Source organism: Metopolophium dirhodum, chromosome 4 (assembly GCF_019925205.1).
Source record: "Metopolophium dirhodum isolate CAU chromosome 4, ASM1992520v1, whole genome shotgun sequence".
Lineage (NCBI taxonomy): Eukaryota > Metazoa > Arthropoda > Insecta > Hemiptera > Aphididae > Metopolophium > Metopolophium dirhodum.
Genome location: NC_083563.1, coordinates 21045004 through 21059558, shown reverse-complemented (window position 1 = coordinate 21059558; position 14555 = coordinate 21045004). Strand labels below are relative to the sequence as shown.

Sequence of the window (14555 nt, the reverse complement as noted above, 5' to 3'; positions counted from 1 at the left end):
TCACATCGTTTCCAGTCCTCTCTATCTTAGTCGGTGCTAACTAGACAGTGATGAGTATTACTAACTTTTAAATATTACATAGTTACGATTGTTTGGGAGAACACACGAATTGTTATTAGTTTTTACTGGCGTTTAATATTTCAGTCAGACCGTTATAGGGTAACGGCAATGTTGAGACGCGGACGTATTCAAATTATAGCGCACACCCTATTCAATTTATCAAACACGTTTGGACGACCAACGACTGTTGATAACAAACAGACCGTAACCGCCAAAATACTTATTAGGTATTTAATTAAAAATAAACAAAGGATGGATTTTCGATTAAAACTTTATAATAATATTTGCAAGATTATAACTATTATTATTGTTGTTGTTTTTGTTTGCTTTAATCCTCTTTGTAATCCAAGACCAGGCTCGATGTGCTTATAATATTATACGGAATTTTATATTCTGTAAAACGAATTAATCTAGTCTGACCAAACAAAATACCTTAGTGTTATATCGATTATCATACCGATTGAACGTAAACATAATTTTATTTTTACATTATCAACAATTATAAATTATCTTCATGAATAATAAAGTAAGTCATTTTTTTAAAAGCTAAAAAAAAAATAATATTTGATTATGACCTACCTGTATTGTATAAAAGATAAACTAAAATATTAAATATTCAATAGTACAGATACTTATTATGTTTAAAGAAATAGAATTTCTTACGTAAGCATCCAGCTTTATTACGTCTAGTTATAGCCTGTAGAGTTGAATCTAGTAAAATATAAATGCAAGTAAAATTGCTTTCGAAATTTAAATAATAGATAGGTCAGGTAAATCAATTGTATTTTTGACGTTTAATAAGAAATGACTACAAATTACGATTATTTATTCATAGTAATGTATAATACATAATAATTATTTGATTGTTTAATAATTGTAAATTCGTTAAATCATTAATCAATGTACTGACATTTCATAAATATTAAATATATTGTATATTGTATTTATATTATATACTACATAAATAGTATGCACAATGCATAGGCTATTTAATATATTATTTAAATAATAGTATTGCGAATGAATTCCTAGAATATAATATTAATTGATAATATTAATATTGATATAATACGCTCACAATGTATTTCTCATCTTAAAAAGTTACAACGCAAATAATTTGGTATTTGTGTTTTAACTTCTTTTTATCTTTAACCAACGGGATTGTTTATGCTTATAATTAAAAAAAGTTGTCAATATAACATCTAAATAGGTACTTACGCTCTTACAACGATTATTATTGTACTAATATCAATAATTAAAATATAACTCTTACCTTTGTAATGATGTTTATTTCAAATGTATAATAAATATTCCTCTACATTTTAGAATGATGCACTAAAATAAAAACGAACTCAGTCAAAAAATTCATGGATACTGAATAATGTATAATGAAAACCTTTTTTACGATTTTATAACTATAGATACACAGAACCAATTTCTAAACTAAATATGTTTCCAATTATGTTTTCATTCATAGGTCATTTGATAACAACATTTTATATTTTAGTAGGTACACGTATATGTTTTTAATATACATAGTTAAAATTATTTAATATCAATTATAATAATTAGTATATAAAAATTAATTATGTTATATGTTAATAATATATTATGACCTATAATATAATATCAACTCAAGCGTAAACATAAACTTGTTTTATAATTTGGTGGGAGTGGTGGTGGTTATTTCAAATATTTAAAAAAAATACAAACAATTTTGTATATGGTGGAATCCTTATAACTACATATTATGTATTATACGCAGTGCACCTGTATATACTTTATTTTTAAATACCTTTACTAATTATTATCTTATACCTATGGGGTATGATCAATTAAAATATATCAATATATTAAATATACAATTTATTATAGTACTAAATGTTTAAGAAACAATAAACATTTAAAAATATTTCACTTTATAGTCATTTTTAGACATTATATAATAAAGTAGCAAAAGTACAAAACAGTAATAAATTTCTCAATCGATTATAATTATATGAACATAGTTTTTAAGTTTTTTTTCTATTAGAGCTATAGAAATTGTATAGATTTGTAAAATTAAAAATATAAAATCAACTCAATCGATTTCAATTCTATGTTTTAAATTTCTAAGTAAAACTACAGACTATAGAGTGATTACCTATACATTATTAATAATTTATCAGATAAAAATGTTATTTTGAGCATCCTTACAAATAATAATATAATAAAATATTTTATATACCTACCAATATCACCCTGAATTAGTTATTATAGTGACATAATATAGTTTGATACTTTCATTAATTTTAATCATGTTAAATTTTACTTTTTCATGTTTAGTAATTAATTGCTTTAAAGATAAAGTATTTTATAGTTGTGTCACTTTGAATTGCTCATAGTTTTTTTTTTTATCTACAGCCATTTTATGGCCCTATTAAAATAAGTGATAAATACTCGAAAACACCAACAAATTGTTAGTGTTGTAGATAATGTATATTGGACATAAACAAATTAATTCGACATAATTTCAATTCAAACTATAAGCTTAGTCTGTTCATAATATTTATTCATTTTCTTTTATTAATATGCTAAGCGAAGCTAGACTAACATAACCTAAACTAACAAAAAATTTGATTGAATACTTATAGCACAAGAACAGTGCGTTTTAACATTTTATTTTATGAAAGATTAAAGAAAAACATTTGAAAAATTTGTACAAATTCTTCATAAATTGTAAATAACACAATTGAAAATATCAGATATACATAAACATAATTCTTTTAAACAAAATCACTCAAAATTAGATATTATTTGTAGTTAAAAATGTATAAAATGTTCAACTATAATAGCTATTATTCATGAACAATGAACATTCAGTGCAAAGTTTTTCATAAGTTTTTAATGCCGAAACTTAATAATCTCAAAAATAAATGTATGTAATTTTGTTTGTATAGACATTATGAAATTGGATGTATAAATGAAAAATAACGATTTTAGTTATTTTGTTATAACTCAAAAAATATTATTCGTATGGCCAGGACATTTTTCGACACTTCGCATATTATTATTTATTACCTACACACAGTGATTTTTAAAAATACGGTGATTCATTTCAATCTATATATATTTGTACCACGAAACTTAACACTGTTTAACGGACAACGTTACGTCAGTTTTGACTTATAAGTAAATAACAGCTCAGTAACTAGCTATATGTTTAGTAGCTTATTTGAAATAATAATATTTATTTTTTATTATATAATAAATATACGATGTGTTTTTGGGAAAAACCTTCATTATATTTAGGTACCAACGGGATAATGATTTACTAATAGCAATATAAATTGAATATAATAAAATACCCTTAGAATAAAATAAGCTAGCTGACGGTCTACGTTTAGAATCGTTTTTCGTATATATACAATAGTTATTTATCATTAAAAGAATTCAAATTTAACCTAAACATTACAATAATTTTATGAGGGACTTTCCCAATTGTATAGTTGATTGTCATTTGAAATTTAATACCTACCTACTTACTATTTTAGTTGATATGATAATAGCTTCGTCGTAAGTAGGATTATTATAAAAAAAAAAAAATAGTAAAATATATGAATATTATTCAAGATGCATTTTCACTGATACTATAAAAAGTTACTTTGTATATTATGTATACATTGAGTTTAAAAAAAGAACCTTAACTTATTTAAACCTTTAAGACTAAAACATTTATCGCACCGTGAAATTTTAAAAATTCACTTTATGTAACGAGAAATAACGGCATTAAAAAAAAGTCATTAATTGGTATTGCAGGAGAAATGCAATAGCTATTTTTTTTTTTTATCTACAAGTAGTTACTACCTATAGATATCCTGAAGACTTTACTGCAATAACATGGCACTTGCCCAACGCATCTACCCTCCACGAACTATGTATATTGTATATATATTTATATACTCCTATGCTTTTCGATATTTTTATTGCTCCCAAATGCCCTAAATTTTTTTTTCTTACTCCACAAACTTCACGTCCATTACTATTCGGGAGCTATAAAATTGTTTGTAAATAATATATAAGCCAGGGGAGCAGTGAATATTTAATATGCAGGTGTATCGCGATAAAAACGAGACGAGGAAAACGATTTTGTGTTCGACGGGAAAAAAGTACCATCCCAATGAGTTCACATTTTGAAAACATATCGCACACGCGTTTGCGGGGGGGCTTGTTTACACGTGTAAATATTCGGCGAGATTAAAAATACAACGTAAATCAATAACACCGTTTATAATACAATAAGATATATACTATATCGCCGATCACCGTGGGGGAGATGTGAACACACAAACTCGTCGACGTTAATTACGTTATTTATTGTAAAGAGCGAACATTTTCCGTTGCGCGTGTGACGATTTCAATATAATTATTTCCACCACCACCACTGTCAATGTCCAATGCTGCTTTCTAGCCCAACCCTTGTGGGGCATACAGACACGCGAAACGACCCTTTTGCGTACAAACAAAACGATAATAACCAAAATAATAATAACTGTTACACGTCATTACAATAACACGACCATTGTCGCGGCCATTTTTCCTTTCATTCATATCATATTATGCAATTATTATATAATACCGATAATGGTATTTGGGGTCGCGCGTCGAGCACCCTGACAAACTTCCACTGTAGTCCCGTCACTTCATCGACAAAGTGAATAGGAATCGAGTGTACTATAATAGTGGATAATAAGTGAGAAATGAAAAGTAATTCAGAAATAGCAATAATGCAGTGTTTGAATTTCTATTTACGAACCAACAAACATATTATATTGCATAATTTACAATGGAAGGTTGCAATTTATTGTTGTTATTTTTGTTAGATTTTGGTAACCTAGCTAAAAAACATTCTAAAATACAAATCTAACGCTATACAAACTTCTAATAAATCCTATAATATGTACACACGGTCTCCTAATCTGGAGCTATGATCAATAATAAATATTTAAAAAAAAATCAAACTGCGTGGGACGTAGGTATACAAAATATAATATTTAAGCACTCTCACATGGACTTTCATTTGGAAAACAAAACAAAAATGCGCTTCATTATCATCTGCCCATGACTTTAATTTCTTAAGAAATCATCTTACCAAAACGTTAAAATCTTATCGTCGGTTAGGGGCGGCTTTTTCTTCAAGTAACTAATGCTATGTTTCCTTTCCTCCAATATCGTGTAGGTATGCTTATCGTTCAGCTTATTGTTATGTGGATTTAATATTTCATATTAAAAGTAAAAAAAAAACATACATTATGCAATAAATATTTCCATCAAATAAATACTAACATATTATATTATACGAATTCCGCAAATATAAAAAAAAAATTGCATGCAAACAAACACAAATAATCAAATAGAGGCGCTCGCCATTGTTTCCTCTCCTCAGAGAAAGACGAGTAAGTCGTTCAGCGTTGTGAATTGTAATACCTATACTTAGGTTTTACATACAAATAATTTACGTTTAGATATATGAAAGCAATAAACTCATTGCATTATAAACCATAGTAATAACAATATGTATCCAAAAAAATTTACTATGTATACCTACTTTTGAGTTTTATACGAAAATGTATCCATACTAATCATTGTAGGTATTATAATTTCTAAATTATAATAAAATGATTATGTTGCGTGTCCCGTGCAATAATATGTTTCAAAAATAAATAAAAAATATAAAAGTCGTTATAATGTGGTCAGATGAAGGTTAAAGTGGAACATGAAAACAAACTCCATAAAGGAATTGAATTTAAACTTGTAATATTTTTCTTTTTAAATCAAGATAAGAAAATAACCTTTACTTTTCTTCGGACCAAATAGCAACAACAGCTAATAAAGGTAAAAACAACATAAGCTCGTTCGGTCAAAACTTTTAGTCTCTTGAGACTTTCTAACCCAATAAAACTATCGTTGTTCAATATTAAAATAAATCCAATGAGATAAAATTGGAATGTCTTCCGAAGTTATTTACAACAACACATAATATGGTTGTGGGGTAGGTACCTATTATTAATTTAGTCCTTTATGATGACAATTAAATAGAGGTGGTTCGGTAATAGACAATGGGTGCTGTAGTTTATAGAAGTACGCGTGTTTTTAACACATTTAATAATACAAATATGTATCTAATTAAATATGTAACATGCATTAATGTACATTAAATTTATATATACAACGATGAATCGATGAGATGGCTATAATGTTAACATGTACTATATAATATATACGTAAGTATCATAATAATGGACATAATAGGAAGGTGAACAATATACACGTTGAAACATTACAGAAAATAGTATGTTGTTGTGAACACCGAGTATTATGCTTACAGTGCACACATACATATTATATACATATTCAATGATATGCATATTGCATACTTCTTTAGTACAATATAGATATCTACCCATATGTTTGCAATCTATAATGCACGTCGTCAAATTGAACTCATAGGTAAGTGCACTATTATTGTCACTTTGAACCATACGGTATACCATAAAAGTGTCGTATTCGTGTGAATGTATAATACACGTTTAGAATAAACTATATTCAAAGAAATAAAAATATAAAAACGGAAGTGAAATAACACACCGTATGCATTATTTATTGCCGAACACGTTTTCTATAATCTATCCCCCCGAAGGGTGGCGTCTGTTGTGATGCGCATGCGATAGGTACCTAACTATTTACTCATATTTTCTGCATAGACGCGTCAAAAGTAAACATTTTTACTTTCTTGATTTTTAATCAAGCTTTAATATAAAAAAGGTGGGTATGTGGATATCGCTCTGCTGTACAGTAGATTACAAGTGGGTCACTGTAATGGATGGTGTTAAATTTGAATTCAATGATATAATAGCATTGTATAAGAAAAACGATTCTGTGCGAAAAAACGGTCAGTCAGCCTATGATATTACCAAGTATATTTGATGATATTATTGTGAATAAAGTAATTTATAAATAACCTATTTACGTGGAGCCTTGTTTTCAATTTTCAATCCTTAGCTACAAAAGTTAAACATTTTATAAATTTTTAACTACAAAATAATTATTAAATTTGAAATTTTATAAATGTTGTCAAAATTTGAACTTTAAATGCTTATAAAAAAAAAATTGTGGCTATGTATTTTTAATATTTTTCAACGTCTATTAGAACGATATATCAGAAGCCTTATATTAAATTTTCATGCTTTTTTACCGAACAAATAAAATTTTATTGATATTTATAGAAAAAAAAACTAAAACAATTTAAAACTGACAATGTCCGTAAACAGCTCAAAAAGAGTCAAATTATTTTCAACATTTTATCGTGTATAGAAAATGCCAACATAAACATCCAGTGAAATTTTCAAGTATCTACAATCATACGTTTTTTGATTACAACAAAATAAGAAAATCATTACACGAAAAATCGAGTGAATATCAAATGTTGTAAAAACGTGAATTTCAAACGCTCATAAAAATTTAATTTGACTTTCTTGTAAACATTTTTTTTTTGATAAAGGTAGACAAATTTATGGATAATCTTGTATTACATTTTCAAATCTTAGATTTAAAAAGAAAAATTTTCATAAATTCTCAACTCAAAATAATTTGCTAATTTTCGTGATTTTTCCGTATTTTGTTAAGATTTTAAGTTAAAATGCTTATAAATAAAAACTGTGACTAAGGATTTTTAATTTTTTTCATCTGCATTTGAAACAATAACCTAGGAGCCTTCTATTAAATTTTCAAGCTTTTTTTACCCAACAGATAAAATTTAATTGATATTTATAGAAAAAAAAACTAAAATTTATAGAAACTGAAAATGTCCGTAAACAGCTCAAAATAAGTCAAAATTTTTTCGTGTATAGAAAATGCTAATATAAACATTCAGTCAACATTTCATGCACCTACAGTCATTTGTTTTAGAATTGCACCAAAAATCAAAATCGATTTTTTCAAAAACAGATTTTGCGCAAAAATTCCCGTTTTTCCTTAATTTTTCTTTTGTTTTTCACGTCACGTTTGAAAACTACTGAGAGACAAATACAAAGTACCAACTAGATTCACTTTCCTATCAGAAAAGTTACTGTTGAGAAAATCCAAGCACTTTTACTATCCTAAAAGGTAATGACAGACACAAAAAAAATTAAAAAACACACATCATTGTAAAATCAATACATTCATCGCTTCACTCAGAATCTAAAATTCACACATCATTGTAAAATCAATACATTCATCGTTTCGCTCAGAATCTAATATTAATGAGAGGGATTTGATATCACACCCAAGTGGTAGGTATAACGATTTGAATCCATAAATTCCGTCGGCGTGAACAGTCCCAACATTTCTATTTTTTAACTTTTCTCCTAAACTATGATAGCTAGAAAGTTGGTTGATAACTCATTAAAATGGGATCATCAAGTAAATACAAAATGTGGAATTAAAAATTTAAAAAAAAAATTATTAAATTTTTCACAGAAAAAAAAAGAGTTATTTAGTGAGGTCGATTTCCAAAACTGGAGAACGGATTAAGTTGTTTGGTTAGATTCACATTAGATAGGAGAAGTGCAGTGAAGATTTTCAGAACTTTATCTTCAACCGTTAATTCACTACATGTTTTAAAAGCTAAAAAACATCAAAAAACGCCCAATAAAATATGTTTTAATTTTTTTTTTAAGTTTCTGTAGTGAATTAACTATTAAAGGTTAAGTTCTGAAAATCTTCACTGCTTTTCTCCTAGCCGATGTGAATCTATCAAGACCCCAAACAACAAAATCCGCTCTCCAGTTTCGGAGATCTATCTCACTAAATGAAAATGAAAATGATTTTTTGTGCTACTGTTCATACCGACATTTTTCTGGATAAAATTATTATACCGCTTGGATGTGATATCAGTCTGACTTGGCAATCGATTTTTTTATATATATTCAAACAATTTATGTTACTGGTTTTTCATGGAATTAATAATATTATTATCAATCAATAGTATTATTATTTCAAATAAACAAATTTAGTGAAATTATAATCGTTAGAATGAACAATAATTGTTCCTATATATATGTTATAGTGAAAAAATCATAATTTACAGTCATTGGTCTATGCTATTTAATCAGTATTATAATATATTAAAAAGAAAATCAACATTTTAACTTTAATAAATTAAAAATTTAATAAATATTCCATAGCGTTATACGTAATACACAACACAATTAAATTTAAAACTATAAAGTAAATAACAGATGGGTAAAATGTGAAATGTTACAGATCAAATAAGTAATGAAAATACGATAATGTACTTAGATCCTAAAAGTTTTTCTATTGGTTTTGTAAGTTTTGGGAGAAGTGGATCGTAAATCAAACCTACTAGCCTAATGAAGTCTGAAGAAAGATATCGATCATTTAACTCAAAAATAAAGAACAACTTACAAATTGTTTCAAGGTGGTGAAACTTTGTGACTCATGTCAAAAGTAATTTTACAGTTTGTTGCTTCCAATGTAAACACAATATTATTTATTATTTATAAAATTAATTATAAAAATATAATTATGTCTCCAATATTCATATTATATGCTCCTATATGTTGTGTGTTAAACAAGTTTAATTCTTTTCCAAAACTCATATTTATATGTAAATAGGTAAAAAGTAAAATCACACAATGATAAAAATAAATATTATTTCAAAAACTATATAGTTTTCACGAAAAGTGTTCACATTTTATTTTAATTAAACTAAATGTTTTTATAATATGCGTTTACTGAACTTAATATAATACTCAGATCTATAGACAAACATTTTACTTTTGTCTGCTTAAATCAAGACACTGCCTAAACACGACGAATTAATAAATCAGTTATTATTATACCTACTAAACGTAAACTATTATAGTTTACGTTTACCCAATTCGACGTTATAATGATAGCTTTATGATTTTAATTTATAGTTATAATCAAATCATACACTTACCCACGTCGCAGATTAAACAACACTTTTAATTATTTTTTGATTTATTGTATGATGATTATAAACATGTTATAATATATTATTAACAAATTTTAAACATGTTATTTTTTCAAGATTAAGTATAAAATATTAGAATTAAGAGAAATACGTAAATATAATATATATTTTGGACATTTTTTTGAATTTTATGTTAGCATTATTTATTAGTTTAGCTAATTAGATAATGGAATGAGGTGAAAACACCCGCGGGTCTATGATTAATTTTAGGTAAAAAAATCTAACCACAGGACATTAATCCTACGTAGGTACGTTACTGGCCAAGCATAATAGTTGGTTTGATACACTAAAAAATTATAGACTCTTCTGTAAATGAACAGTAAAAAAAAAACTAACATGTTTATGCAAAATAATATGTTCCAGTACCTACATATTTTAGTCCATGTGGTACATTTTTTTTCTTTGTAAGGTTTTGGTTTAGTTATGAAATTGTAATATACTACACAGATATGTTTAATGTTTTGCAGTCTTTCTCTATAAGATGAATGTATTCTATATATTATTCATATTCCATAGTATTATAATATGGTGAATCATAGTTGTTCTTGCAGGAAATACAAATTAATAATTTCAATAATTATACCTACTTGTATATTTTTTATTAATTAAGTTACACTTATAAATACACAGTTTTAATAACAATTTGGATTTTATTCAATATTACTTCGTAATCACGAAGAATTTCATGAAAAATCTGTACTATTATAAGTTATAACTATACAATCATTGCAAATTATATTATTTTCAGTCAGTCATTTTGATGAGTTACTTTGTATTTCGTAACTTATGATTAACCATAGTCCATGATATACAAATAAATATGATTATAATAGATTTGAAATAATACAAATGATTTATTATAAAGTAAGATTACCTAAATTAAAGTAGATATTATCATCTTCCTCGAAATCAGACTCATCACAAATAATACAAATAATAGACTATTTGAATACTTTTGAACAATTCAATTATTATGAGTCAAATCTTATCCATCTATAATTACATCAAATTATCTGACGTAATGGTATAATAAACCACCTAAAAAATAAATAAAAATAAATTATGACTAGATTCGTTTCATAATTGAGTAGTATATGATAATCCCATTATATTTAGATACTTCTAAAAAGTATCACATTAATATCTGTAGTGTGAATTGTTTTCAAGTGATCAACAATTTTTCGCGTCAAAGCACAATACTTAAAAGTCAATATTTTTAATATAATAATAGTAGGCATATCATTATAGAGGAAGAATTTTTTAACACTAGATTTATGTAGGTATGTTGCAATATAATGGATAAAAAATAATAAAATGGTCAAAAATCGAAAATTTTTAAGCAAAATCAATTTAATATTATGATACAACAGTTTATTACTAAGGATTAATTTGAAAAGACAATAACTTTTAATAACTTTTTGTTATATTTCTTAATTCATAAAATTTAATTTTTAAGTTTATAGTCCTAGAAAATTATTAAAGATATTAACTTACAAAACAACTACTATAAAGTACTAAGTAGAATAATTAAAAGTTCAGTTCATCTACTGAATATCTGTTTGTTTTTCTACAACATAACAACTAACAAGTCTGTGTTTGTTGATTAACTTTAATTTAATATATATTTGAAGAGAAACTAATTATAACCAAGTTTCAATTTATCACCGTGAATTGAGTGATTAATTAAAGCTCATAAATACACATAAACATTTACGTATTTTACTTTACAATAGATAATTCAATTATTACAGGAGTTGATAGCTAAAAAACATAATTATTAGTTATTTTTATACACAGACTGACAGACTATTATAGTTATTTTTAATTTGTATTTATTCATTTTCAAGTGTTTGATATACATTATGCATCTTATATTATTTCACCATTGGAAATGAAACGGTATACCTAATTTATAAAATGTTTCAATTTAATTTTTACCAGCTGCTATATATTGAATTTAATATGTTATTTTTACCTTCATTTAAAATATGGAGAAAATATTAAAATTACCATTATCTCTTCAAACACACATAATGAAATACCAATTGCATGCACGTAATTCGATTTCATATTATACCTACCTACCTTTATAAGTTTAGTATTAAAATCATATTAGTATGTGACTAATACCTTACGTTTTTTTTTTTATCCGAGGTATATTTGTACTGTTAGTTATTGAGTACGTATCTCTAAATAGAATAAAATATGAATTGTATAGGTACGTAATCAATTTGAACAACATATTTGAGTTCAACTATTTTAAAGTGATAACATCTTGAGATACCTACCGTGATTCATGGGTCAGTAAAGATATAGATATATTAACAAGTAACAACATACACGTGTGTTTATTAGTTGATATTAAGAGCACATGAACAATGAAAAATTAGTATACCTACGTAAATATTGGTGTATGATAATTATTTATAACAGTTGAAATTATTATTACTCGAAATAAAACACATTTTAACATTTGAGTAGGTACTTATAGAATAAACTCCTTTAAATTCGTGATTTTATCCGAAACAAAAATAAGTATATAAAAGTACAATCTGAGTATGAAAAACTTTTCTCGTTTAATAATGTTCAATTTTGTTCAATTTAATTTAATTTAATTTGTTCTCTAAAATGTAATCTTTCTAATTGCAATTCTAAGATTTTCGATAAATTAACCACATTAACTGCATTAACAAGCAAACCTTACTTGCGTCACAGGAACGTATTCGAAAAATATTAGATGATTGCGAAAATTTATTTTTAATATTTTTTAAAGCTATTTTTTTTTTATAGCGACTAGGTAGCGTTTTATTCTTATAGTCTATTAGTAAAAGTGTATACAAATATCAGTAACTATCCTTTTTAAGAGATTTTGATAATTGTTTTTATTGTTGATAAAATGCATCACTAAAATAATTATTAAGTACGTGATGGTTCTATTTTTAAAAAATTACAATTTTATTAATTTATCTGGGGGAATAAAAATATATCTTTAACAAATAATGCATCTATTTAAGTAGGTACTTGAATTAATAATAGGTGCCCCATAACTGATTCGATATAAATTGTGTTATTACTATTATTTTAATCTTAAATACCCTTAGACATATAATTGGACGCTAATGAAATGTAGTACCTATTATTATTGACACAATCAAAATGAATGTCAAATTTTTAAAAATGATTCATCACAATGATACTATTTTCCTCGTAGTCACTCTTTACCAATTACCACCAGCTACCACCCACCGTATGTAATGAATAATGATTTATTATGGTGCTATACATAATATACAGAAATAATACAATTTGAATGGCAATTAAAATATTATAGAAATGCTTGAATTCTGAATCCCTTCATTAATATACAAATTTTAAAGAAACCATAAATGATTTGTGAATCTATTAGTAGATTTTATTATCATAATATTATATACATTTGGTATCAACTTCCAAGCTTTAAGATAATTCAAGATGATATTTTTTTACTGTTGTCCAAAAAAATATGAATATGTATTAATTTATTTGTAAATATTTTGTGGTCACGCTAAATTAATATTTCAAAACATATTTGCATAATGCATAAAAAAATGATTTTATAAAATAGGTAGTATAGTAAAAATTGTTTTATGGATCTATACTTCCATAAAATACTTTTAATGGGTCATATTTAAAAATTATGTTTATAAAAATATTTAATTTGTATTATATTGATTAAACATAATAATAATAGTTAGTCATGAGTAATAACTCATAAGTATTATACAGTCACCATACACATTTTTCAACTAACCTTTATACAAAATTTAAGTTTTTTGTATACTGTAGAGCGCTGGTGTCTCTACATTTTTGTCCTTATCAATACTCACCCCCTTTCTAATATACTGGTTCGCTTTCTGCCTAAACTTTATCATTTACTTGTATATATATTTGAATGTGTCAGCACCGGGAACTAATAATTATACTTTTGAAATATTTACATAAATTACGTTTAAAAATCTTCTCGGTTATCTTAGATCTTTAAAGAAATCAAAAAACAAATAGTTATATATTTATTAATTCAAATTACGATAAAAAAATTGAATTTGAATAACTGTGCTGTGGCCCTGTAATACATTTATATTTTTTTAAAACCCAATCCAAATATATTAGGGAAAATATTTTCGACGAGCACAATCTTATGCAGATATTATGCACAATCACGAAGAACCTGTTTGTGTATATATATACATTTTACATATTATATACCTAGGTATTCATATGATTTAGATTTATTATTTACTATCATTAAAGTAATAATAATTTAGAGTTCATGCTTATATTATTATATTCGATATAATTTGTAATGAGTGGTGCAAAGTCTAACACGACCCACATGATTCAGAGGTCCACGTGGACTTATTTTATGTGATAAATAATACTAATAATATCATATTAGCATTCTCCAACGTGAATAAAC

At 25.7% G+C, this 14555-nt stretch overlaps 1 protein-coding gene across 1 annotated transcript in view; it reads right to left on the bottom strand.

Moving 5' to 3' along the window:
* LOC132942430 (discoidin domain-containing receptor 2-like) overlaps window positions 1-1449 on the bottom strand; it is a 178660-nt gene extending 177211 nt beyond the window's left edge. Inside the window, exon 1 of the mRNA XM_061010787.1 lies at window positions 1334-1449. The gene's annotated coding sequence lies outside the window, so the exon portion shown is untranslated. The remainder of the gene's footprint in view (window positions 1-1333) is intronic.
* Window positions 1450-14555: the final 13106 nt, after the last annotated feature.